At 43.7% G+C, this 26,001-nt stretch overlaps 1 protein-coding gene and 1 long non-coding RNA gene across 4 annotated transcripts in view; one reads left to right on the top strand and one right to left on the bottom strand.

The window, feature by feature from the left end:
* The window catches only part of HDLBP (high density lipoprotein binding protein), a 92,044-nt gene that overhangs the window by 6,661 nt on the left and 59,382 nt on the right, over nucleotides 1–26,001 (top strand). Inside the window, exon 1 of one of the 2 annotated variants that reach the window (XM_054038936.1) lies at nucleotides 23,678–23,767. The exons of the other annotated variant lie outside the window; for it this stretch is intronic. The gene's annotated coding sequence lies outside the window, so the exon portion shown is untranslated. Of the gene's footprint in view, nucleotides 1–23,677; nucleotides 23,768–26,001 lie in introns of those variants that run through there. 2 annotated transcript variants of the gene reach the window in all.
* On the bottom strand, nucleotides 8,097–24,393 carry LOC128842768 (uncharacterized). 2 transcript variants are annotated; one of them, XR_008446112.1, is made up of 3 exons: nucleotides 24,308–24,393; nucleotides 11,041–11,094; nucleotides 8,097–9,263 (listed from the first exon to the last, which is right to left on the bottom strand). It is a non-coding gene; the product is annotated as an uncharacterized LOC128842768 (long non-coding RNA). The 2 variants fall into 2 exon arrangements; XR_008446111.1 differs by lacking the exon at nucleotides 24,308–24,393 and adding an exon at nucleotides 23,473–23,570.

Genomic DNA, 26,001 nt, shown 5'->3' with positions numbered 1-26,001 from the left:
GATTCTACCTGTCCCTAGAGGAGGAGAACAAAGATGAGACAAGAGTATGATGTTCAACAGATGGCTCGGGCAATGGAGGACTTCGGGATGTTCACCACTGGGAGGATTCACGGACAGAGGACTGTTCTCATCGGATTGACTCTACCTGAGTAGTGAGGGAAATAGACTTTGTGATGGAGGTTGGCACAGCTGATTAAAAGAGCTTTAAACTAGGAATTTGGGAGACGGTTGGGAGATATACTCATGTAATCTCCATGCCTAATTTGAATATTGACCAGGAGGAAAAAAATCAAGAAAGAGAATTATTGCAATGGAGAAAGGAACAGCAGTGGGTAGGAGAATGGACATTAAGAGGAAAGAGGGTGCCAATACCAATCAAACCAGACTGCAATACTGGCAGTAGAATGACTGTACCTAAGCAGGTGAGGAATCTGTCTGTCTGAAGCCAAGCAGAAACAACTAAGATGTCTGTACATCAATGCAAGGAGCCTGGGTAACAAAATGGAGGAACTGGAACTACTGGTGCAGGAAGATGAAACCAGATATTATAGGGATAACAGAAACATGGTGGAATAGTAGCCATGACTGGAGTATAGGTATTGAAGGGTATGTGCTGTTCAGGAAAAACGGAAGTAAAGGTGATGGAGTAGCATTGTATGTTGATGATGAGGTAGACTGTAAAGAAATTTAGAAGTGATGAGAATGGATAACTGTGTGTTGGGACAAAATTACTTTGGGAAGAATGCTACCAGAGGCTCCCCTGTGATAGTGCTTGAGGTATGCTACAGACCCCCATGATCCAATCTAGATATGGTTAGAGACCTCTTTAATATATTTAATACAATAAAAACCTACTGGGAATTGTGTGATTATGGGAGGCTTTAACTTCCCAGATATAGATTTGGAGGACAAATGCTACTAATAATAGTAAAGCCCTACATTTTCCTGGATGTGATCATAGACGCTGGCTTCCTCTGGATCTGGGGGTGTTCAACCCCCCCACTTTGCCCCAGATCCTGCCCACACCTGCCTCATTCCGCCTCTTCCTGACACCACCTCATCCCTTCTCCCAAGTCCCTGCCCCCACGCTGCCTCTTCCCACCCAGTTCTGCCCCCTCCCCTGGGCGCACCTTGTCCCCACTCCTCCCCCTTTCTCCCAGAGCCTCCTGCACACCATGAAACAGCTGGTAGGTGCTGGGAGGGAGGAGTTAGATTGGTGGAGCCACCGGCGGGTGGGAGGCGCTGGGGGAAGGGAGGAGCTGGCTGCCAGGGTGTGCTAAGCACTTGCTAATTTTTTTCTGGGGGTGCTCCAGCCCTGGAGCACCCATGGAGTCGGCACCTATTGAGGTGATAACTGATAGATTTCTTCACCAAATAGTCACTGAATCTACAAGCGGTGAAGCCATTTTAGATTCCATATTGGTGAGTAGTGAGGATGTCATAGAAGAATTGATTGTAGGGGACAACCATGGTTAAAGTGATCATGAGCTAATTTAAACTAAATGGAAAGATAAACAAAAATAGATCTGCAACCAGGGTCCTTGATTTCAAAAGGGCAAACTTAATTTTTTTTAAGGGAATTAATTAGGAAAGTAGACTGGGCTGAAGAACTCAAGGATCTGAAGGTGGAGGAGGCTTGGAATTACTTTTAAGTCAAAGTTGCAAAGCCTATCCGAAACCTGCATCCCACACAAGGGGAAAAAATGTGTAGGTAAATGTTGCAGACCAAGCTGGAAGAGCAAGCATCTCAAACCAATGATTAAGAGAAAGCCAAAAGCCTACAAAGAATGGAAGATGGGAGGTTTCCTTGCTGATCCATCTCTCTTGGAGGTCAGAAAGTGAAGGGGAAAAGTGAACTTTCAAAAGCTCAACAGAGCTGGACCTTGCAAGGGAAATTAAAACCAACAATAAAAGGTTATATACCATATAAATAAAAAGAAAATTAAGAAAGGAAGTGGGGACCGCTAAGCATTGAGGATAATTTAGGGAAGGCCTAACACCTAAACGAATACCTTTATTAAAAATGGAGGCAAAGTAACAAGGAGCTTTGGGGTATTGGCAGGCTGGCTAGTGGAAATGAGGATATGGAAATAGAAATTATCACATCCAAGATGGAAGTCAAATTTAAAACAGATGAATGGGAATAAATCAGGAGTCCCAGTTAATCTTCACCCAAGAACATTAAAGGAACTGGTACATGAAATTGCAAGCCCAATAGCAAGGATTTTTAACAAAACTTTAAACTCGGGTCGTACCCTGTGATTAGAGGATTGTTTATCTAGTACCTATTTTTAAGAGAGGAGGAAAAAAGTGTTCAGGGAAATTATATACAATTGAGATTAAACTAATAGGCCTGTAAGTGTAACCCAGGCCTGTTTGGTGGGGCACTTTATCCCCCTCTAGTGACACCTAGACCACCTAGAGATTGATGAGTCTGCTACAGTCTTAGTTAAGAGTCATGTGGCTTTTAGCTCATGCAGTAGAGGCTCATACACTAAGCTTCAGAAATCCCAGGTTCAATCCTGGCTGCCGATGACTGGGGGCCTTACATAAAATCTTAAGAACAAATTTTGAAATAGAAAGTACTTAAGGACGTAGAGGTAGACAGTTATTGGGATAAAAATACAACATAGTTTCACAAAAAGTAGATCATGCCATACCAACCTGATCTTCTCCTTTGAGAAGATAACTGATTTTTGTAATCTATTTATTTATTTATTTTTTATTTTTAGACAAAGGAAATGCAGTAAATCTAATCTACCTGGATTTCAATAAGGTATTTGACATAGTTCCACATGAGGAAATTATTAGTTAAATTGGAGAAGATGGGGATTAATATGAGAATTTAAAGGTGGATAAGGAACTGCTTAAAGGGAAGTGTCACACTTTTGCCCAATACGTTATGTTCTTCTATGTGTCTGACAATTTTTATTCTTTACTTTTGTTTCAACTAATTTGCTGGGTACAGACGTTAGACTTACCGGTCTGTAATTGCTGGTTTCACCTCTAGAGCCCTTTTTAAATATTGGCATTACGTTAGCTATCTTCCAGTCATTCCAGTCACATAGGGAAGTATTATTACCATTATACAAGGCACTCGTGAGACTTATCTAGAATACCGTGTGCAATTCTGGTCTCCCACGTTTAAGAAAGATGACTTCAACTGGAATAGGTGCAGAGAAGTGCTACTAGAATGATCAGAGGAATGGACAAACTACAAAATTAGTTGAAGCAATAGTAAAGAATATAATTGTCAGACACAGAAGAACATAAATTGTTGGGCAAAAGTCAACATGGTTTCTGTAAAGGGAAATCATGTCTTACTAATCTATTAGAGTTCTTTGAAAGGGTCAACAAACATGTGGACAAGGGGAATCCAGTGGACATAGTGTACTTAGATTTCCAGAAAGCCTTTGACAAGGTCCCTCACCAAAGATTCTTACGTAAATTAAGTTGTCATGCGATAAGAGGGAAGATCCTTTCAAGGATTGAGAACTGGTTAAAAGCCAGGGAACAAAGGGTAGGAATAAATGGTAAAAGAAAAAAGGGTAAACAGTGAGGTGGCAAAGTTTGCAGATGATACTAAACTGCTCAAGATAGTTAAGACCAAAGCAGACTGTGACGAACTTCAAACAGATCTCACAAAACTAAGTGATTGGGCAACAAAATGGCAAATGAAATTTGATGTGAATAAATGTAAAGTAATGTACATTGGAAAAAATAACCCCAACTATACATACAATATGATGGGGGGGCTAATTTAGCTACAACTAATTAGGAAAGTGATCTCGGAGTCATCGTGGATAGTTCTCTGAAAATGTCCACGCAGTGTGCAGCTGCAGTCAAAAAAGCAAACAGGATGTTAGGAATCCTTAAAAAAGGGATAGAGAATAAGATGGAGAATATCTTATTCCCCTTATATAAATGCATGGTATGCCCACATCTTGAATACTGTGTACAGATGTGGTCTCCTCATCTCAAAAAAGATATACTGGCATTAGAAAAAGTTCAGAAAAGAGCAACTAAAATGATTAAGGGTTTGGAACAGGTCCCATATGAGGAGAGATTAAAGAGGCTAGGACTTTTCAGCTTGGAAAAGAGGAGACTAAGGGGGGATATGATAGAGGTATATAAAATCATGAGTGGTGTGGAGAAAATAACTTTTCTTTATTCACTTACTTATTCCCATAATATAAGAACTAGGGACCACCAAATGAAATTAAGGGGTAACAGGTTTAAAAGAAATAAAAGGAAGTTCTTCTTCACACAGCGCACAGTCAACCTGTGGAACTCCTTGCCTGAGGAGGTTGTGAAGGCTAGGACTATAACAGAGTTTAAAAGAGAACTGGGTAAATTCATGGAGGTTAAGTCCATTAATGGCTATTAGCCAGGATGGGTAAGGAATGGTGTCCCTAGCCTCTGTTTGTCAGAGGGTGGAGATGGATGGCAGGAGAGCGATCATTTGATCATTACCTGTTAGGTTCGCTCCCTCTGAGGCACCTGGCATTGGCCACTGTCAGTAGACTGGATACTGGGCTGGATGCACCTTTGGTCTGACCCAGTATGGCCATTCTCATGTTCTACCTTATGAGAGGAGACTCAAGGAACTTGACTTATTTAGCCTAACCAAATGAAGGCTGGGGGTGATATGATTGCTCTCTATAAACACATCAGAGGGATAAATATCAGGGAGGGAGAGGAGTTAAGTTAAGCACTAATGCGGACACAAGAACAAAGGGTTATAAAATGACCATTAACAAGTTTAGGCTTGAAATTAGACAAAATTTTTAACCATCAGAGGAGCTGAAACAGCCTTTCAAGGGGAGTGGTGGGAGTAAAAACCTAACTGGCTTCAAAACTGATTTTGATAAACTTACAGGGGGGGAGAATGATATGATGAGACTGCCTACAATGGCATGTAGCTAATCTGTGACTGCTAGTAGCAAACATCTCCAGTGGCCACTGATGGGACACTAGAATATGAGGGCTCTGACTTACTACAGAGAATTCTTTCCCTGATGTCTGTCTGATGGGCCTTGCCAAAATGCTCAGGGTTCAACTGACCACCATATTTGGGGTCAGGATGGAATTTCTCCCCAGGTCAGATTGGCAGAGACCCTGAGGTTTTTTTGCCTTCCTCTGCAGTGAGGGGCACCGGTAACTTGCAGGTTTAAACGAGGGTAAATGGTGGATTCTCTGTAACTTGAAGTCTTTAAATCATGATTTTAAGACTTCAGTAACTCATCCAGAGGTTAGGGATCTAGGAGTGGGTGAGCGAGGTTCTGTGGCCTGCAGGCCAGACTAGATGATCATGATGGTCCCTTCTGTCTTTAAAGTCTATGAACTAAGTTTAAAACATGGCTTGTGAGCGACATTTCAGAGGTAGGAGTAAAACCCTATTGCACAGCTAAGTGTGTGAGACTATCCTTGCAGAAGCAGGTCTAGTGAACAGGATATTGGACTGGGAGTCAAGTTATGGGCCCTATTTTTGGCTCTGTCACTGAGCTGCAGTGTGACTGTGACGTTACACTCCATATGAATTATGGAAATATGCTAATGAGTGCGAATATAATGTAACTGGAATATGCTTTATGCAAAAGGTCTCTTGTAAGGTATCACTACAAAGCTTATAATCTACTGAGAGTGTTCATCCTATGTGTATGAATGTTTCATTCTTGTATCTGAAGCTAGAAATATAAAGTATTACTCTGAAGTTCTATTGTAACTACACAAAGTATGGGCCATTAATGGTGGTTTGGAATCTTGATGGCTCCCATTAACCAGGACAATTGGTTGTAAATGGTTCTGTTTACTTGTAAGCCTTTCTGTGCTCATGTGAGTAAGGCTGGAAAGAATGGAGGCTTCCGGTCTCACAGGAAATGTCACCTGGTACTGGAATCCATCTTAAACCTGGTGCTTTTCCATTTAAAAGGAGGGGTGGGAACCCAGAGAGAAAAAAAGATTCCCGCCTTGTGCCAAAGCCATAAAAAGGGGTGGAACAGAACAAAGTTACCACTTGAGCTGAAACTAACAAGGACTGTACCAGGTGAAAGGATTGGGCCCAGACTAAGGAGTCCAGCCTGTGAAAGAAGCTTATTGGAACATCTCGGCGGGTGAAATTTACCTGTATTCAGTTTCTTTAATGTATTAGGCTTAGACTTGCGTGTTTTGTTTTGCTTGATAACTTACTTCTGTCTGTTATTACTTGAAACCACTTAAATCATACTTTGTATACTTAATTCCTAAACAAAAGTGATTTTTATTAACCCAGAGTAAGTAATTAATACCTGGGGGAGCAAACAGCTGTGCATATCTCTCTCTCACTGTTATAGAGGGTGGACAATTTGAGTTTATCCTGTATAAGCTTATTACAGAGTAAAATGGAATTATTTGGGGTTTGGATTCCATTGGGTGCTGGAGATAGGTGACTTGCCCCCAAAGCTGCAGACTGTAACCAAAACTGCTCAGCAGGTTTCCTATCTCCTCCCACTCTGTCTGCGTTGTCTAGATTGTACGCTCTTTGGAAGAGAGACTGTCTGTAACTATGCATATAAACAGTCTCTAACACAATAGAGCTCAAGATCATAGCTGGGATGACCAGGTGTCTCATTTTTGACTGGAACACCCGGTTGAAAAGGGACCCTGGTGGCTCCAGTCAGCACTGTCGACCAGGCCATTAAAGTCAGGTCCGTGGTGCTGTGGAGCTAAGGTAGGCTAGACCCTACCTGTCCTGGCACCGTGCTGTCCCCTGGAAGCGGCCAGAAGATCTGGGTCCTAGGTGGGGGGGCCATGGGGCTCTGCATGCTGCCCCAGCCTGGAGCCCCCTCCTGCATCCCGGAGCCCTCAACCCCCCCGTACTCCAGCCCGGAGCCCCCTCACACATGCTGAACCCCTGTGCCCTACCCCCCAGCCTGGAGCCCCCTCCTGCACCCCAAGCCCTTCATCCCAGGCCCCACCCCAGAGCCTGCACCCCCAGCCGGAACCCGCACTGCTTCCCACACCACTACCCCAGCCCGGAGCCCCCTCCTGCACCCTCATTTCTGGCCCCACCCCAGAGCCTGCATCCCCTCCTGCACCCCAACCCCCTGTCGCAACCCAGTGAAAGTAAGTGAGGGTGGGAGAGAGCAAGCCACGGAGGGAGGGGAAATGTAGTGAGTGGGAGGGAGGACCTCGGGGGAAGGGGCAGGTCTAGGGTGTTCGGTTTTGTGGGATTAGAAAGTTGGCAACCCTAATCATAGCTGAGGCTTCTAGCCCCCATTGTAATATTAATCATGAGAGGGAATTCCTCCTTGATCCCAACTTCTGATAAGTAGATGCTCAAAGCATGAGGAATGGTAATTGCAGTAGTAGTAATTCAGCTAGTAGAACTGCAGATATTCTTCTTAGTCATGTATCTAGTGAGATACTCATTACACTATTTAATAGACTATGGTAGGGGTTAGAAGAGGAAGTCTGTGAACTTGGGTTCTATCTCTCATTCTGCTACCGATGTATACTGTGATCTAATGTAGTTATGCTGGTACAGTACAAAAATGGTAACCCACCCTCCACCCAGTGTGGATGTAGTTGTACCAGTATAGCTTATTTCCCTTATGGTATGGGAATGTGGTAAACTGGTATAAGGCATCTTTATACCAGTAGTTATTTTGGAAGAAAAAAGTCACACCACTAACAAAAACAGTTATACTGGTACAAAAACTGCTTAGATCAGGCCTCAATTTATCCATATGCAAGCTATGAATATGGATACTGAAGTCCAGGGAAAGCACTATGTCAAGAAGTACAGGCCTTTTAGGGCCCACTGGAGAGGACTCCATGGCCATGATACACCCCACCTAGTAGCAACCCTATAAGAAAGCCCCAGCAATCTTAACAGTGGCCTGGGTCATTAACTTAAATCCCAGTAAAGTTTTTAGTCAGCTGAGGAAGACGCATCTAGCCAGGAAGTAGTGAGCCTAGTTTGGCTAAGAACTATTTATCCAATAGTCTGTCACAGACCGCATACAGACCCAGGACTAAAGCTGTGAAATAGTTAGATGGGTGTTATTTATATTAAAATACCTTACCAAGTCCCAAGAAGATATGGGAAAGTAGAATTCAATTGCAGGTTGTATGCTGTAGAGGTAGTATCTCTGTTCCTCCTCCTAACTGTTCTTACCTTGAAATAATAGAGTAGGTATTTTAAGGTCAGATGTTAGTGAAATTTTCTTTAATGTTGGGAGAGACTGTTTATTACTGGCTGTGAGACTCCATTTTGAGTCAGATAGGGAGGATTGACTGGCCAGAATTTATAAAGGGTGGAGTTAAGAGATTTATTAAATTTATCTCTAGGGTTGAGGAGCAATGCATTTTGGCTTGGGAACTTTGTCTGATTAAACTTTAGAGGTTCATAGCTCAGAGGTTTATTTTAGCTTACAAGTATAGCCTAAAAACTTTCTCTACCCTGGGAATTTAGCGTAGCTTCTATGCTTGCTCTAGCTTTACAGAGCTCTCTCCAGTTCAGCTCTCTATCCTAGTTTTAGAAGCTTAGTATGGGTTAGGAATTCATCCTGGACTGGGACCTACAGTGGGAAGACTTGAGTTAAAGGTTTGATTTAGCAGCCTCTTTGCCTTAAAGGAAGGCTTGTTTATTTCTTCTGAAGCTGCTTTTGTAAGTTAAACTAACATGTTTCCCAAAGGATCTTAAATTAAAACTCCCTTACTCTAATTTTTTTTTTCCTGTTTCCCTTCATTGCACTTATGAGTCAGTGCCCCACAGCTCACATGTTGTGACTCTAGTGGGACAGCATTTAAAGAGCTTTGTTTCGGTGAAAGAAATTTATTGCTATGGTACCAGAGAGAGCGAGAATCTTCCCTTCTTAGATCATTTCTATGCTTTTGGAGAGTTCTGGGTTGTTGGAGGATTTTTTGTGCGTGTTTAAGGATTTAATTTGCATGAAGGTGGCCAGTCTGTGATGGGTTTTGTTTTGTTTTTCCACAACAAGAATTTGTGCTCTACATTAAACCTGAAGAGGCTGCTCTTTTTACTTAACCCAGGCTTTCTGTGAAGTTTCTTTCCAGTTCCATAATAGAAATGCCAACATCATTCCGCATATCTGAAGGTAGCAGGGTGTTGGGTATCTTATCAGATGGTCATCTCTGGACATTGCTGGTGGCAACCCCCTTGTCTTTGGCTAGTGAATTCAGTCTTCTGACTTGTAGTAAATGTCAGGTAAATTTTCAAGATGTGAAGAGAGCTATTGTTCATCCTTTGATCAAAATTACTGTGGAAGTTCAAAATAGTATTAGATATAGTAATGCCTTGCAGCAGTGAGTTCGCAGGTAAACTTTTGATTTAAATATATCACAATTTATTGTGTGCTCATCTGATTATTGGGAAATATAAGTAGTTAGTTCCTGCTACGAGATACATGAGGTAAGAGGAAGATCAACGTGTCTCTTCTTAAAAACGTCAACTTCTTAAAAAACAAAATGGTCCTAATCTTTAGTCTCTCCCTTTCCTCTTGTCTAATTACTGTTGTAATTATCATTTTCCTAGCAATGCTCTTACCAAAGAGATACTTAACTGGGCTCATGTAACTGGCCTTCCAGCAACTGTTGGATTAGGGAAGAAGACCCTGTGCAGAAGCAGAGTCTAGGACTGTTACTGCGCTGCACTCTGCAGGGGTAGCAGCACAGGCATGTCAGAAAGGCACACAAACAGACAGGGATGGAGGGACTAGGTCAGGAATTCTCACAACAAATTTTTTTGGTGGCTTCAGAGCGTGGCCACCAACTCTTGCTGGTGGCCACTCTGACAATTTTTCCTAAAATACTTTACTAACTTTAGAAAAAACAAATAAATATGCAAATATACATGTCTCTATCATTGTAATTTATTCATGTAGGGTTGGTGGGGTTTTTTTGTTTTTTTGCAAACTCAATAACAATAACGTACAGTTGTTTCTATTATTTACTGGACATAAACAGAATAGAAACAAAAAATAAAATGCTTTGCATGTTCTTGTCTTGTGGTGTTTTTCTTTTTCTTTTTTTAAGACTTGCTTGCTAGTAAGCCTGCTGCTGTGAAAAGGGATATTTATATGTTTGTTAATAGCATTTTTCACAGAATCAGACTTGCTAGCTAACTGGGAGGCAGTGAAAAGAGATATTAATAAACATACAAATATCACTTTTCACAGCAGATTTACTCAGCCCTGGCAAGCTGGGGGACAAATTAAGCCCCAGATGGGGAGGTGGATAGGGAGGCAGCGGGGGCCAGGGGCGCTGGATGGGAGCTGGACGAGGCAGCAGGGCCCAGGGCAATTTGGGGGGGGGGGTGAGGGAGTTGTGAGCCTAGGGCCAGGGAACAGCCCACCACCACACAGCTGGAGCCCAAAGCCCCATTGCTGGAGCTTGCCACCCACCACCCCAGGTCTGAAGCCGAAAGCCCGAGCCCTACTGCCCCAGGAAGGTGGGGAACTCACAATGGCTGCCTGCTCCTCCTGTGTTTCTGGCTCCAGATGGGGATAGGACCCAATCACTTCTGGTGGCCCTGGGAGAGGGGCCACTGTTCTTCTCCCTCCCCTTTCCCCCAATCACCACCCAGGAGGCTGTGGCTACAAGAAAAGCCTCTGGTGGCCAAATGCAGCCATTGTGGTCGCATTTGAGAAACACTGGACTAGGTCTTGTGTTCTAATAGCAGCAGCATGTAGGGCTGACCTTGTTCTCTCTCTCTGTATACATAGACACTAATTACATTGCTGAGGCAGTGTGCTCTGCCCCTGGTGGAAGCATGTCATTTGTCACTCTTTATTCAACAGCAAAGGCTGATGAAAGGAGCCATGTCCAGCTTAGAGGGTTACTGAATGTAGAGAAAGAGAGAGATGCTGGGAGATCTCCAAAAAAAGGAAATGCTAAAAGAAATCCAAGGGGAGGAAGAGAGAGAGGGAAAGATGTTTATGGGTTAATTTCAGGGAAGAGATTGTACTTAGGTGAATTTTGGCTACCGTTCGGTAGCTGAAAGAAATTAAGAAATAAAACTTCTGTAAATCCACCTACTTGATTGTTTCATATTGTGGAGGGGACCTCTCTTGATGGCGTGCTGCTGGATTACTGTAAAGTAAAACAGATATTATCTATGCATGAAAAGTGGAAATAAGACCAGATTTTTGTCCTCTCAATTGCAAGAATTCCAGTGTCTGGACTTGTTTTCCAGTGATGCTCTGCTATCCCTTAGTGGGAAGAATGTTATAAGTGTTGCAGGTGGTTGTCAGAATGAAGCATACATACACCGAAGCAATATGTATACCACATATCCACATCTTTCGGCACTTAATATCAGTGAATGCAAAAATAACAGAAATTAGGCTTGTTTGCACAAGAGCTAAATTCTGCTATTACATGGTAGCTATGTATCTAGCAAGGTATTTCCTCAGTAACTAAACACTACACCTTAACAAGAAAGCGTTGAAATCATGTCAGTTCTTTGCCAATTATTGTCTTAGAGGGAGACTTGCTATAAACCAACCTCAGATTCTTCTTGAAGTAGTAGATTTATAATTGTTTGTCTGCAATTCTCTTTTTACCCAGTAATAGTACTTTCATGCTCAAAATTAACACAGGTATCTCAAACACATGACAGTAATCAAACACTTAAAGGAAAGATGATGCTTGGCTCCATCTTGAATATTCACATAGTAAACAACATTTGTGAAGTAGAAATAGCTTATTTTTATAGAACTAATGTGACTAGTGGCATGATTTCATCAAACACCTAGCAGCTTTCAGCAAATGGTAGAGTAGGTTTGGTGTGTGAGTAAATAGCTTGCATGAGCGAGGCCTATGCTAATATCAGTCTCTCCACATCTTTTCTAACAGAATTTGTGGTGGTTTGTATGAAACTTCTGATTAAAAGTCGGTGTTTGAGAGGTGCTGATCATTCACAACATCCACTAGCTCAAGCTGGTTCAAGCACTTCCAGGCCACCTGCAAATCCTCACAATTGAGGCCCCTCCTCCATCACCATCCATGCACTCCCATGTGCTTTGTCAGTGTTCCTCTTTGCCCCAGAGGCAGTCCTGTATGGAGCGCAAAGGAGAACTTTCTTTGTGTGTGTGTGTGTGTGTGTGTGTGTGTGTGTCTCTCTCTCTCTCTCACCATCTCCCTGGGGGCATTGCAGGCTGGGCACCCTTTTTGAGCCAGCCCTGCTAGTCTCAAAGGGAACTGGGAGGTGCTCTGTACCTATTCAGATCAGGCCCTAATTGTATCAGTTGCTCATGTATGTACTGATTTTGTATTTATCTCTGTTTGTAAAAGATAAAGTTGGACTTAAACCTGTTTAACAGCTATTGAACGGAAAGCCACAGAGAAAGGGGATATCACTGGCCAGGCAGAGTGAAAATACCATGTTTAAATTTAAAGTACAAATTACGGTAGGCCTATTTTTACATATGCTTATAGGTTCACAACTAAGAGTTCAGCAGTTACTATGTAGAATGAGAGGCATGTGTTTGAGGGGATCTCTGAGGCTGAGGAGGGACTGGTGCATTGCTTAAAAGTAGAGCTGGCCAAATAGTTAAAAAACCCACCCTGATTCATAAATATTTTCTTATGATGAAAGTGTCGAGTGTCGTTGATTGGGCTGTGTCACAAGGATGGGGATAGCTACCAAGTATTTAATTTTTTTAAAAAGTTTGTGAATCCTGGAAATTTCACAAATTTGAACTCCACTGTCTGAAAACCCATAATGGATAGTGTAGTAAACGTTTCAGTTAGCCACCAGGGAGCAGAAACGAGAGCAGAAACGATACAGAGTGCTGCGTGTGTGACCACAAATAATGACTAGTCAAAGTGAACGTTTAGTAACATAGGCTGAAAAATTATTCATAAATTCCAAATTCTTTGGTGAATAAATACATTTGAAGAAGATCAGGAATGATTCACTAACCTCAATCCATAACAAATATTATTGGTAACAAATAGTGACTAGCTGTACTCAAAGCTTTCTCTCTTCCACCACAGCTAGCTTAGAGGGGGCTTGCAGCTTTGGGAGAGAGAGTCAGTCTGGTTTCTTTACTGCCGGTTTAGATTGCCATACTACAACTGCATCTAAACACATCGAGAACCCCTTTTTTGGATTAGTAGAGATTAGGAATTAGTGCTTGTATGTGGACGTAGTGAGCCCCTTGTGCATGTGTAATGTCGACAGACCCCAGTCGTCAGTGGGCGGGATCAAACCTGGGATCTCTGGGAGCTTATTTCATGAGCCTCTACTGCATGAGCTAAAAGCCAACAGGTTGTTAGCTAAGGCTGTAAAGCAAACTCATTTCTCTCTTTCTCTGTCTCTCTGTCTCGGTGCCACTAGATGGGACAGAACACCACACCACATCCAGGAGGTGTGTGGATTATACATGCACCATGGATAGCAATGGTTAGGATGAAGGGAAGGCTATGCTTAAAGAGCTACGGTCCCATCATTACTTAAAGTTGGCATTGTAACTAGACACTTGTTATAGTCTTTTCAGACCCAATATTGCCAATCCCAAGTGGTCAAAAGTCATGAGCCCCCCAAAATAATGAGATTGGCATAAAAATGATAAAAAAAATTGGGACTACTTTTGTTATTTATTATTATTTGTATTACTATCGCACCGAGGAGCCCTATTTATGGAGCAGGACAACATTGTGCTTATATTTGCCTTCTGGTTTTTGAGCTTTTACAGTTCACACTTTCAAGCTTTTCTCTATAACCAAAACAGCCAGAAACTTAACAATAAAAGCAGCTGAGATTCTCATGTAATCACATAACTCCAGGAGCTGAGGCTTTAAGAAAAACATCAGATATTTTTGAGACTTGCCACCTCTTCAGATTTTGTTGCAACACTGGATACAATATTATTAGGGCTGTCACTTAATCGCAGTTAACTCACGCAATTAACTCAAAAAAATTAATTGTGATTAAAAAAATCAATCGTGATTAATCGCACTTATAACAATAGAATACCAGTTGAAATTTATTAAATATTTTTGGATGTTTTCCTACATTTTCAATATTGATTTCAATTACAACACAGAATACAAAGTGCACAGTGCTCACTTTATATTATTATTTTTAATTAAAAATATATGCACTGTAAAACTGATAAACAAAAGAAATAGTATTTTTCAATTCACCTCATACAAGTACTGAAGTGCAATCTCTTTATCGTGAAAGTATAACTTACAAATGCAGATTTATTGATTTATTTATTGGTTACATAACTGCACTCAAAACCAAAACAGTGTAAAACTTTAGAGCCTACAAGTCCACTCAGTCCTATGTCTTATTCTGCCAGTTGCTAAGACAAACAAGTTTGTTTTCATTGACGGGAGATACTGCTGCCTGCTTCTTATTTACAATGTCACCTGAAAGTAAGAACAGGTGTTCACATGGCACTTTTGTAGCTGGCGTTGCAAGATATTTATGTGGCAGATATGCTAAACATTCATGTGCCCCTTTCATGCTTTGGCCACCATTCCAGAGGAGATGCTTCCATGCTGATGATGCTCGTTAAAAAAATTGTGTCAATTAAATTTGTGACTATACTCCATGAGGGGAGAATTGTGTCTCTCCTGCTCTGTTTTACCCGCATTCTGCATATATTTCATGTTATAGCAGTCTCAGATGATGACCCAGCACATGTTCGTTTTAAAAACACAAAGAAGGTACTGATGTGAGCTTTCTAAAAATAGCTAGAGCACTGGACCCAAGATTTAAGAATCTGAAGTGCCGTCCAAAATCTGAGAGGGACAAGGTGTGGAGCATGCTTTTAGAAGTCTTAAGAGCAAAAACAACAAGGACATCAGCCCAAGGACTCCTCGTTGTTTTTGCTGATACAGACTAATACAGCTACCATTCTTAAAAGAGCAACACTCTGATGCGGAAACTACAGACCCTGAAACACAAAAAAAGAAAATCAACCTTCTGCTGGTGGCACCTGACTCAAATGATGAAAATGAACATGTGTCAGTCTGCACTGCTTTGGATCATTATCAAGCAGAACCCATTATCCGCATGTAAGCATGTCCTCTGGAATGGTGGTTGAACATGAAGGGACATATGAATCTGTAGCGCATCTGGCACGTAAATATCTTGCAACGCCAGCTACAACAATGCCATGTGAACGCCTGTTCTCACTTTCAGGTGACGTAAACAAGAAGCAGGCAACATTATCTGCTGCAAATTGTAACCAGCCTTGTTTGTCTGAGTAATTGGCTGACCAAGAAGTAGGTCTAAGTGGACTTGTAGGCTCTAAAATTTTACATTGTTTTATTTTTGAATACAGGTTTTTTATACATAATTCTACATTTGTAAGTTCAACTTTCATGATAAAGAGATTGCACTACAGTACTTGTATGAGGTGAATTGAAAAATATTTTTTTTGTTTTTTACAGGGCAAATATTTGTAATAAAAATAACTATAAAGTGGGCACTGTACACTTTGTATTGTGTGTTGTAATTGAAATTAATATATTTGAAAATGTAGAAAACATCCAAAAAATATTTTAAGTAAATGGTATTGTTGTTAGCGTGATTAATCGCGATTAGTTTAATTGCGCAATTCATTTTTTTAATCGCTAGACAGCCCTAAATATTATTAGTGTTTTAAGGCACTAAAAGGAACCATATTAGATTTTTCTATAGTACCCGGCATCATAAGCCTTGGCTACACTCAGGAATTCACAGTGCTGCCGTGGCAGCGCTGTGAACCGCCAGTGTAGTCGCGCCGTCTCGCAGCGCTGCAAGTACTCCACCTCTCTGAGGGGAGTAGCTTGCAGTGCTGGAGTGAGCGTGCAGCGCTGCAGGCTCTGATCACACTGGCGCTTTACAGCACTGCCCTCGGGGGGGGGGGGGGGGGGGGCGTTTTCACACCCCTGAGCGCAGCAAGTTGCAGCGCTGTACAGCGCCAGTGTAGCCAAGGCCTTAGTCTCTAAACTAGATAAATATGGAAATAGTGGAGAGAGAGAGATTTTTAAATTCTCAATACCTCTCTAATCACTCCTTTGTAGGGGAAGCTTTCGATTGTTCCTTCCACGGTGGAGTTAACTCTTTGTCCTTGCTCCTTTCACCTTGTCCATCTGAGTTGTCTTTCTGTAATCTCGGCATTTTTCTTTGCTCTTTCACAGTTTGTTGCGGTGGTTGCTCATACTTACTTACTTAAATCAAGTCAGTGAGGGGAGGGTGGGTTACAGTCTTTTAAAAATGCTGTAAACTGGTCCTCTTAGATAAAGCTGCTCTGTAAAGCATCAGCAAGGGGTGCTTGTACAGTATGTGTATCAGGCAGCACATTGGGAGACCCCAAGCTAAGATATGGATCCTGTTTTTCACTCTCCAGATCTGTGCCAGGAGATAGCAGAAAGATCACACTTAGCCTCCAGAAGAAAAAGCACAGGCTCTGAGACCCTAGTAGTCTCATGCTACATGATATTTACTGCACCTTCTGGCAACAGCATACAAAAAAGTACCACATGTTCATTCTCAATTACAATTGCTAGAGGGGAATTCGGGAAACACTGCAAGGATGAATGGACAAGAACATCAGTCTACCAGCCAATGCAGGATTGGATACAAATCCCATTTGAAAGTATCACTTGATGATTGCCTGTTCTGTTCATTCCCACTGTGGCACCTGGCATCGCCCACTGTCAGGAGACAGGATACTAGGCTAGATGGACCTTTAGTCAGCCCCAGTATGGCTGCTCTTATATTCTTAATGAATAAACAATCCCAGAAACTGAGGAAATAGAAATAAGTGGTGGATGTTGAGCAGAAAGATCATGTTTTGTTCTGTGACATCAGCCCAATACTCATTTTTGGGGGAACTGTTGCTTAAAAATGCAAGCTGCCAACTTCGCTTTGAAAGACACCTTTCTGCTAACTATTGGCTTGAGACGGTTTTTCTGCAGTGTTGGCTTAACATAAAGAAGAACAATACCGCAGCTCCATTACGAAGGGTCTCTTTGCAAGATGAACAGCTAAAACAGTATTTATTAAAGGGGAAAATGTAATCTGCAGAAAACAGCAAAAATTGTGGGAAGATTTGAATAGCATAAACCTCAATTTTCTTGAATTCCTGTGACTTTTTTCCCCCTCCTGCTATCCTATGCCATTACTTCTACCCAGATAAAACTTAAATCTAGATTTCATGTGACTCATTTTCTGAAAGCTTCTTCTCCCATTCTTGACTCAATCAGCTCTTAACTTATAGTGAAGCAATATAACTTTCCACAAACAAATGCTTCCTTTCTTTGTCCCTTCTGTTTGACAAGCATTTCCCCTTAATACAGACCAGAATCCTGAATTTTCCTTAGGCATGGCAATCTTTTTCCATATCTCCCTGATTCATAAGTCTGCCTATTAACACCTCTGTAATATTGCTAGAAAATGCTACTGGAGAGTCATCCCTGTGCTGAAATCCTTACTTGTATTTAATTACACCCCATTTTAACTATAGTACTTTCTGCTTTGGTGTTCCCAAATCCTTAGCGTCTAAAATCCAAATTAATATAAAACAGCAGCCAGATTGCTCTCTTGCGTTAAATGGCAGGACTATCTCACACACAGCATCTGCTGCTTTCTCTTGCTTTGTAAATCCATTTAGAATGGGCTCTCCGCTGACTTCCCTCTTTCTCTCTCTAGCCACATAAAATAACTTTGTTCTTCTATGGTATCTTCCATCCAAAGAACAGAGTGCTGTCCAACCTGTTATTAAATCACAATCTGTGAGGTAGATAAGGATTATCTTCTCCTTTTTATAGCTGGTGAAACTGAGACACAGAAGTTGAGCCTTTCCCAAGCCAACACAGAAAGTCACAGCAGAGCTGGAAATGGAGTTCATGTCTCCTGACTCTGCCTTCTGCATTAACCACTTGTCATGGTCTCACGGGACCTGTGCACTCTCGGCTCTGTACGTTCCCTGGGAGGAACCCCCTTCGGTGTGTGACAGCACTTGTTGGGAGTCACTTTCTCTCTTGGGGGTTAAGCCCTGAGCTCCACCGCCTCCTGGAACCCCACCTCTCTGAGCTTTCAGCACACCTGTCTGTCTCCGTGAGTCCCCTCAGGAAGTATATTTGCTTTGGACCCCCAGGACCTCCACACTCAGAGGGAGAAATGCAGCCCTGATCTCTAGATTGCAATGACTCTCAGCCAACATAAAACAGAAGGGTTTACTGTACGTCTGGACACAGCACAAAAAGTTCTCGGGGCCCTCAAGCCTGTCCATCTGGGTCTGTCCAGCGTCCAGGTGGCTCAGGCTGCCCGTTGTCCCCAGTCCAGAAGCCACATCCTTCCAGCCAACCATCCTATATATATCACCTTCCCAACAGCCCCTCCTCCATCCTCTGTCTTCGGTCCTGGGCAAACGGATCACCTGGGCCCTCTCTTCCATCCTTTGTTCCCACTGGCCAGAATCAGCTAGTCAGATCATGGGGGCCCTCTCTCCTCAGCCCTTTGTCCTCCCACTGGACAGAACTGGCTTGCTCCCAAGATGGGGTGGGACTCCAGGTCACTGGTTGCTAAATTCTACAGTGTCCTGGCTGTTGTCCGGGGTCTAGGCTGCTATGCGTAGTCACACCTGGCGTTCTGCAACAATGAACACCTTCTCCCACCCTCTCGTTAAACACGCACAAAGAGGCACACACTATATTAATGCAAAACACTAAGTAAATCCCCCACTTAGTCACACCACTACACAATGCTTCCTCTCACTTTACCATAGGTAAATCATGACCACCTACTCTCCAACTTGCTGCAGTTCCTCTTTCTTCAGATGGGGGTTGCTCTTATCTATCCTGCTCACTTTAGAACGCTTTCCAAACCAATAAGTTACTTTCATTTTTCAAACCTATTTTGCTTGGCCTTTTTTGTGGAGCATTCAGTGATACTATAAGGACACTGCATTGCTTATAGGCTGATAGAGAAGCCCAGTCAGGTTAAACAGTCTCACAAATTCACCGTGATCTCAGTCTCTTTGGTCAGCTTTCTTACTAGGGCAAGGGAACTTCTTTATAAAACTACTTGGTTAGGATCAGGCTATTTATTCATATTAGGCTCAGGTATGGGTTCAACAGGAACACCATTTAGGGATTCAAACCTGCCCCCACACTCAAGTATAGACAGTGGACAACTGAAGACCGTGGGGTTGCATAGGTGTAACCTACGGCAGAATTTGGCCAATGGAATCTTTATTACTGGTGATGATGCATGAATCAGAAGAAACACAGCTTCACTTCCAGATCTCCGTTGAGAACTTTTTTCCTATCCAGTTGTAAATGATGCAAATTTGGTCTGGAAGTCATTGATATAGGAAGCATAGAATGTTGTTATGCCACTCTGAGTCACTTTTTACAGCAAACTACTTTTTTCTCTCTCTTTCCCCCCCACAAGGTGATCTATATTATCACAATCTTATCAAAGGTTTTCTTCCAGTGATAAACAATGTATCTGAGTGTATACCATGAAAACAAATTATTGGCTCCATTGCTTTGCTTGTGGGAGAGTTTCAGTATTCTGTGGCTTGTGTAAGGCCTTCATTCTGAGTTCTCCTTTCACCTTCTTTTAAAACAGTAGTCTGCCTAAAAGAAATAAACAAGTACTTTCTAACGCAGCCTTAGTACTGCCAAAATCGAGATCAGCAGAGCTGGTAAAGCTGGAACTCCCTCAATATAAACGAGAGGGAACTTGCAAGGTGTTCTTTATGACTAGTCCTCTGTTTTGGAACTCACTTTCCTCCTTGGTCTGCTGGGTCCAGATCCTCAAAGGTATTTAAGATCCTAACATCCACTGAAATCAGTGGAAGTTAGGAGCCTAAATACCTTTGAGAATCTGTGCTGTAGAGCCTAGATTTGTTAATCTTTTGAGCGAGCTGTGAAGCCCATCTTTTTTTCTGTTCTCTAATGCAACTGAGGTAGATATATTTCTGGCCAGTTCTCTTGCATTATTTTGTGATTTCAGTGTGTGGGATAAGCACCCAGAGCACAAGATGGGTGCTTACTAGTTACATTTTAGAAATCTTAAGATATAATGAATCATACATTCATATTCACCACTTTTTTTAACACATTTGGGTTGAATTCAGTCCCTGGCTGCAAAACAAAGTATGCATCCCTTGCAACACCAGAAAAGCCCTTGGAAAGATCCCAGGTTGTCCGAGGGTGAATGTGGCTTGAAAGACCAGCATCTTTGCACCAGAAGTTGAGGAGCCAAGTTTTTCCCTTCCTAGAAATCTCTGTTCCTAAGGAGAACAGGGCCCAGAGAGGCTTCTTTCTCCCCATTTCTCCATTCTCAGAATGTCGTGACATGTCCTGTTTTTAGGGCCTGACCCAGTGTCCCTGAGGGTTTCAAATCATTGTTTTGTGCCAGTTTCTGTGCATTCCTTCAGACTGGACATATGCAGGTGCTGCCTGCAGCTGAGCCAGGGAAACTGACGATAGGTTGCTGGAGCATATGTACTCATCAAGGACTGCTCCACTTGTCACATGTTAACATCTTTCCCATGATGTCTAGTTGTTGGCTCTTCTTCTCACTAGTCCTCAAGCCAGTCTCCCTCTCTTTACACAGCCAAATCCACAGGGTATCAGGGAAGGGAGAGGTGGGGCATTACATGTCATAATGAGTGGGCACCCTCTTCTCCCCTGATGCCTAAGCTCTCGTGGCTGGGCCCTACCAAACCCACCATATACATGCCTCCATGACAGATGGCCTGTTTTCTTGTTTTCAATATGTGGTCACCCTGACAAAGAATGGTAAGAAGAGCAGGATCTAAACAACCCTTCAAGAACTCTGTGGAGGGAAGGGAAGTGACCATGGCAGGTTGCTCCCACTGGTGGTGGTGGTGGTGGTGCAGCGGGAGGACAGGGAAGCAGGTCACGACAGGCCTCAGAGCATCTCTGAAGCTTTTTCTCTTTATCCTCCCACAGGAAATCTCCACACCACTTGGGTGTGTGTGTGTGAGGAACAGGTGACGACAGGCTGTTTCCCTCTATGGAAGTTTTTATACTTCTGAGGAGAATAGCCTGTGACAGATTTTCCCCACAACAGAAATCTCCACTCTAGAAGTAGAGGCAGTGATGGGCCCTTCTAGAACCTCCTCTGCCACAAAGCTTGGTGGCACACTCCATCTCATGCTGTGTGTTGCTGTTCTGTAGTTGGAGCCATATGGTTAAAAAAGCCAAGCCACCCGAGGATTCCCTCCAAAGGATACAGTTGAGGAGATCCACAAATCTGTAATGTTTGAGACTAGAACTTCATGTGGATAACTACAATGTGATAGATGTATGTGGACCCCTATCACTGATATGATACAGTATGTCCCTAAGGAATGCTTAGTGAGCCCAGACAATGAGATGGAGATTTGGGGAAAGGAAGATAAATCCCAGTAGGGGTTTCCAGACTTGGATTTCATCTGGCATTGCCTCCCTGCGCTGAGGGTAACCTGGGCAACGCTAGGCTACCTACCTGCACAAGAGCTAATTGGGTGTAGCTGAAGCTAGTTGCACTCAGAGCCTTAAAAAGGACTTATCATTTCACAGAGAAAATGGATGGAAATAAGGCTCTGATGCTCAAAGGTATTTAGGCTCATAACTCCCATTTAAATCAGTGGAAGCTAGGAGCCTAAAAAGTTAAGAATGTGGGTCCAGCTTCCTGGAAATCAAGCCAGGGAGACACTAGAAATGCCTTGTTTAATATTGGTGTGGTGTTTAGATGCTGTTTAGTTGCATGAAAGGAATAGGGTCAGAGACTTTACATATATTTGATTTTTGGTTGCACCTTAAACTATAAGGGAATCAGAAATGGTGAGGGGGGTTTCTCTGGTTTGCCTGGGACATGTGCTGTGTCAGGCCAGCTGCATGGACCTTGCCTATGCCACATACAACAGCAGAAGTGAAAATGTGCTCGTGGGAGGACCAGTGGATATACAATATACTGGGTGCTGAAGCATATTAAAGTTTATTGCTTTTAGCTTCCAGGGGATGGACTAGATTCCCTAATGGGTCTTTTCAATCTATTTAATTAAATACTGTCTGTATACATGTCACTCTAAAAGTAGGGAACCAACTGAATTCTTTCTCTGAGGATTTTACAGCCTAAGTTATAGCGACTATACATTTCAGACATAATGTTTCAGATTACCCCCATCCCCCTCCAAAAAGCCCTCTATCCCATAGCGCTTTCTATACCTGATAAAGGAAAAGAGCCAATAACTCCATGAAGTCTGCTAGGAACTTCAATGTCCCTCTGTGCCAATGGCTCAACCGCTGCCATGGTTTAGGCAGACCTGAAGAAGAGCTCGGTGTAGGTTGAAAGTCTGTCTCTTTCACCAACAGAAGTTGGTCCAGTAAAAGATATTATCTCACATTCCCCGCTCCCCTTGTCTCTCCCAGTTAAGGCACCTTAGTTTCATAGCCACTCACACACAAGCTAGCATTACAGCTGGCTACCTTTGACTGCCCTAACCCAATAGGATCAGGTACCCATTTTGTAGCTAGATGAACTGGAAGTGACCTTTCAGTGTAAGATGAGGCAAGACTCAAATCCACAACTTCCAAAACTGTAGTAGAGCACCTCAACCATTACACCTAGTCCTAGAGTGGGGACTTTGCTATTGCCAATCTATTTTACTTGGAAAACCTTCAGATATTACAATGATGGGCAGCAGGACAAAACCCCAAGATAGAAAAAAAATCTAAAATCAACCAGATGAAGGTCTAATCTCTGTACCAAGCAAATGTATTTTTATATCCTTGTTTTTATTAATGTTGAGAAGTTTTACAGAAGTATGCTTTAAAGACGTGTGTGACTGAATAGAGGCTAGCTATTTAGGGTGAGAGAGTTCAAAGCAGGAAAAGATGACATTGTGAAAAGTGCTGTATGTGAAAGGTGAGCCATAGGAAACATAGGTGCTAAAATAGTACTTAGACCTTATGTCTTTGCTTTTCAGCACACTCTACTAACATTAGTGAATTAACACTAAGGGTATGCCTACACAGGGAAAGCATAGCTCAGTGGTTTGAGCATTGGCCTACTAAACCCAGGGTTGTGAGCTCAATCCTTGAGGGGGCCATTTGGGGCAAAAATCTATCTGGGGATTGGTCCTGCTTTGAGCGGGGGGTTGGACTAGATGACCTCCTGAGGTCCCTTCCAACCCTGAGATTCTATGAAGTATAGTGGTATAATTTACCAGCACAGCTCTTTTAACTCCCCATGTGGCCATTGGTCCAGAAATCAAAATGACTTTTTCCCCTGTAGCTGCTGTACCTGTACTTTCCAAAGGGACAGGTCAACCCTGACGCTTGACTGGGAGAATGTGGGGAAGTGGAATTCTGAGGGGGACGCTCCTGGCTCCCAGCTCATTGGAGGTCACTCCCGCTGAGCTCACCTCCCCCTAGTCTGCAGACGGGGAGGGAGGCAGAGGAAGGTTATCATGCTGAACTTCAGGGCAGCTGAGGACCTACCGCCTCCGTCGAGAGCGGGAGGCGCTGGGAGCCAAGGTCGCGCAGCGGGGCCCAGCTCCTCCTTCCCCCTGAGGCCCAGCCGCCCCTGTGGACCGGACCGGGGCAGCGCCCTGCCGGCGGCGCTGCGGTGGCGGGGCCAGGCCGGGCCTGGAAGGGAAGGGGCATGGCTCTGACGTGCGTGGCTGGGATTGGCAGCCGCCCGCCCTATATAGCAACCGGGGAAGGTGCCTTGCAGCTTTCCCAGGAGCGTTTCGGGGCTTCTCCAGCAGAGAGAGCTAGCAGGGCACCGGCCGGAGTAAGTTGCATGCCGGGCGGGGGCCGGGGCTCGGGGCTCCCCTCGCCCACTGCAGCGGAGGTGCTGGGCCGAGCCCGCGGCACCAAGTTGGCCGGAGAGTGCGGCGCGGGCAACGGAGCCAAGCTGCCGACGTGGAGGCTGAGACGCGGCGGCAGAGGAGGGAGCTGCCTGCCCCGGTCCTCCCGCCGCAGCCCCGCGTCCCCTCCCTGCCAACAATGCCGCCGCTTAGAGCTTCGCTGCCGTAGCTCCCGGGTGCCGCCGCGGGGAGGGGGAGGGGGCGAGACCTACGTGTCACTACTGCGCATGGGCCCAGGCTCGCCCGGCGCTGGCGCCGAACTTTGCACGAACTTTCTGTCCGGCCTTGTCCCGAGCGGGGTGGGGGCCGGTGATACCCGGGGGGCTCTGTACTGTAGCTGCCTGCGTCCCGTGCCGGGCAGGACGCTGTGCCCTGGCACAGAGCGGGCTCGGGCTCGTTGCCTGCCCGCGGGGGGTATCTCCTGGCTGGGCCCCTGCCGCCGGCGTTGTTAGCTGGGCGCCCACCTGCTGTTCGTGCGTTCGCTGGGTCTGCGCCTTGCACGTGGGGCTGTTCCCAGACCTGCTGCTCGCGGCGGCTGGCTCCATTTTCACCGTTTGTCTCTTTTTTTTCTTCTCTTTTGCTCGGGGGGAGGGGTGGATCGTTGAATTAACGTGGGATTTTGATGATGACGCTGGCAGTGGCCACAAGAGAGCAGCCAAGCACCCTCCCCTCCACCTCGGTTTCAGGGCTGCGTTATAATTCCCTTCTTAAATCAGCCTAGCCAACATCCATTCCACCCCCAAAACAGCTCAACAAACATTTAATAAGAAGGACGAAGTGTAACTTCATTGTGGTGTCGCTGCTAACTTTTTGTGTCCCTTTGACTGTTTTACTTTTTAAGATTGTTGCAAGCTAGTCATTTTTGGAGCTGGGATTGTGAAATTTCTGACATTGTTCATAGCTGATATTTATAAGAATCGTACAAAGTTCAGTTGTCCCCACCACAGGATCTTTGCAGACTTACTTTGGTCTTTTAGACCTCTTTGCTAGAAACCACTCCATAGTTTGTTAATCTGTACAGCACATTGGAGGTTTTAGTGTGCACCAAGAAAGTCCCATCAGGTGGGTTAGCGGGTTTCTGGGTAGGGCTGTGTTTAATTACCTACCTTGATCTTGTTTCTCTATATGTATTTGGAGAGGATGAAATAATGACCGTAAATAAACGCAAAGCATAAGGACTTGGGGGAGGCTGGTTACAAAATCAATGTTCTGCTTTTAATTACTTGAGAATGATGGTGGCTGACTCATAGACCCAATCTTATCATTTGAAATTACTTTATCTGGAGTGTTTGGGCAGGACTGGGTGAGGATGGCTTTACAGAAATTTAGGGAGGGGGGGATAAAATGTTGTGGTTTCTGGGATGGGGCTGTCTAGCGGGAGGGAAGATTTAGGCTTTGTCTAGACTAGGATTTAAAGGTGTACTGCTAACATGTCCTGTAATCTAGTGTAGAGAAAGCACACTGCTTTTAATGTGTTCCCTCTGTGTTAAACCCTAGGAGGGAGCCTAACTTGCACTTTATAGTAGTATAACAAATGTTAAAGTATACAGTGTCTTGTCTGCATTGGGCTCCTAGGATATCAGCCACCAGTTATGCCTCTTATCCTAGCCTAGACAAGAGCCAGAGTTCCTGGATGGGATCTATATGAAAGGAGAGGGTTCCCCTGAATGGCAATGTGTAGGTGAGACTGAGTAGCGGTCAGGCATGGCAGAGAGATTCTGGTTAGGTTTTATTCATGAGAAGGTTTTCTGGATGACTCTTTTAGTGAAGAAAAAAGGGGTGGAGGGCAGTGGTTCAAATACCTACCACCAGAAGCTGACTAGAGGGGCTTTACACCCGGTTAGACCTGGTGAACTGAAATCTTTAATTGTAACAAAATGGCCTGCCTTGGGATCTTGTCCAATGCCAGATCAGCCTTGCAAAATGCTATTTGTCCGGTGTAACTTTTTTTTTTTAAGGGGAAAGGAAAAAGAGTAAATAAAATAAGCTTTTTCATTAGTTTCATGGTGAAGAGCAGGTGAGGTGCTTTAGCTAGTGACTTCTGGGACAATTTTGCAAGGCTGATTTAAATAATAGATATTCATGTGTGACTAGGCTTTCAGTAATTTGGTCCATATAACTGCAAGTGCGGGGTTCTGGTATTTGTGTCTTTTTCCTT

This window comes from Malaclemys terrapin, chromosome 9 (assembly GCF_027887155.1).
Source record: "Malaclemys terrapin pileata isolate rMalTer1 chromosome 9, rMalTer1.hap1, whole genome shotgun sequence".
Taxonomy (NCBI): Eukaryota; Metazoa; Chordata; order Testudines; family Emydidae; genus Malaclemys; species Malaclemys terrapin.
The sequence above is the reverse complement of the archived record's forward strand: the minus strand, read 5'-3'. Positions and strand labels throughout refer to the sequence as shown.